General features: G+C 29.7%; 1 pseudogene; it reads left to right on the forward strand.

Annotated features, from left to right (window-relative positions):
• Positions 820–2,041, forward strand: LOC107640749 (annotated as a pseudogene).

Here is a 2,336-nt window from a genome sequence, read left to right on the forward strand (position 1 = left end):
TGAAATTACAGTGTTTGATTATATTACTCTCTCTTTCTTCGATTAATTTTTTATTTTGTTAATTATAATAGTTCTGAGTTGCTATAATTTTTATTTTGGATTCTAGTAGCTAGACAGAATAGATTTTGGTTACTGTGTAAAAATTTGATTAACTCTGTTGATTAATTTTATTGCTGGGCAGAATATATTCTGGTTACTGCTACTTTTTTTGCCTTATTAATTGTATGAAATTGGAATAATTATATTGATGGTGCTTTACTGGTTTGTTAAATTTTGATTTCAATGATTTTGGAGTTTTGGTTTCAGTTCAGTTCTAGACTTCTGATATGATAAGATACCGATGTTAATTAACATTCTAGGAATGAGTGTTGTATATGAAATACCATATCTTTATTAATTGAAATAATTAATTCTTTGGTGAATGGAGTTTCAATTGTGGCCTTGAATATGGTTATTAAGATAGGTGAAAGAGTTTTGATGCTATGCGATTTGATTTGGTTGAGAATTATGGTTCAAGCTTTTATTTGTTGTTTTTTTTATGTTTGTTTATATTTATATGGTTATTATTGGACTGGATCTAGAAGCATGGTTTTCACAATTCCCCTTTATACTTTGATTTTTTTCTTTTCTTTGAAATACTTTGAAGTTATTGTGTCAATTTTGTTCTTTGCTATGGGTGGTTAAGTGTGTTGAAAGCTTTGAGTCTTGGGCATTGTTATTATTGCAATTATTCTACTTTGTAGTTTTGAATAACTGAATTATTTTTCTTAAACGAGATTTGGCTTAGCCATCTTATTCATGACTCTTTTCTTTCGACCAATGGAAATTTATGTGGTGATAAGGACAAGTTAACACTTCATGGTCTTGTTCAGGTGTGTTTCATAGGCCTTTTTAAATCCTTCTTTTGAGGTTAAGCAATTTTGTTTTATATTTTTTATTTTTTAATTCATATTGTCCACAATCCCATTTCTAGTTATTTTTCTCCTATAGCACTATATCAAAATGCAAGAATCGGAAAAGAATCGTAAGTTAAATGATCTTCTTAATGCTTTGGACTTTAACTAAGTTGTTATTTTTGTAAAAAGTGTTAGCAGAGCTGCAGAGTTGAACAAGTTGCTTGTGGAGTGCAAATTTCCTTCAATATGTATACATTCTGGAATGTCACAGAAAGAAAGGTACTTACATGTTCTTTTTTATGTACAACCTGTCTATCTTTGGTTTCAGACTTTCTAAGATATCTTTGTATGCATGACATTCAATAAAATTATATTCCCACTCTTGAGCATTTATCTAATATTTTGAATTTTGTAATGACAGTGTGTTAAGTTCTTCTAATAGCTAACCTTTTTTATGTTTACTTATTTTCTCCTTGCTGGATCTTTCTCTAATGAAGGGGATTAGCAGTTTGCTTACTAGATTATTTATCTATTTAAAATATTTGCGTGGTTTTTTATTTCTACCTATCAAGTGAATAGTATCTTTTTAATAACATGTAATTTGTATTTTAGGTTGAAACGATACAAAGGCTTCAAAGAAGGGGGCAAAGGATACTTATGACAACAGAGTTAGTAGAAAGGGGTATCGACATAGAATGGGTTAACATAGTTATCAACTATGACATACCTGATTCTGCTGACAATTACTTGCACAGGGTAATTGCTTGCATTTCATTATGACTTTTTGTTTTGCGAAAAATGATATGAATTAAATTACCTAATTATCTATTGCTAATTTAACCATTATGCCATCCATATTTACATGGTTGTATTTGGTTTAAACTGATCGGTAGGAAGAACTGGTAGATTTGGAACCAAGGGACTTACAATTACTTTCGTGTCTTCGGCGGCTGAAACTAAAAGAGCATTTAGTTCAAGGATAAAGTAAAAAAGATAGGTGCTAGGTTGCAAATGCAACCAATAATGTCGTTAGTGATGTAAGTTGTTAATTTTTTACTATTAGCTACTTTTTTGTATTTAAAAGACTACCTTTTATTCATTGTGATGAAACTTGCAGTTGAATGCTAGGAATAAATCTGCAGTTGCAAAATACTATACCAAAAGAGTTTTACCTTGAAGGTAGTACTTTCTACTTACTACGAGCACTAGCTAATGCAGATTTTCATAAGCCTGGCATATTTATCCTTTGTTCATTATTAATAGCGCATAAATTAGACAATTTTCTAATGTGGCATGTGTTTTAGGAAAGGAAACTACTGAAAAATTCATTTTAATGTTTAAATTATAAAATTAATGATAAGAACATATGTATATAAAGTTAGACGGATCTTATCCATTTAGTTCCCTAAGTTTAAAATTTCTCATATTTCAAGTATTGCA

The sequence above is a fragment of the Arachis ipaensis genome, chromosome B05, assembly GCF_000816755.2.
Source record: "Arachis ipaensis cultivar K30076 chromosome B05, Araip1.1, whole genome shotgun sequence".
Lineage (NCBI taxonomy): Eukaryota > Viridiplantae > Streptophyta > Magnoliopsida > Fabales > Fabaceae > Arachis > Arachis ipaensis.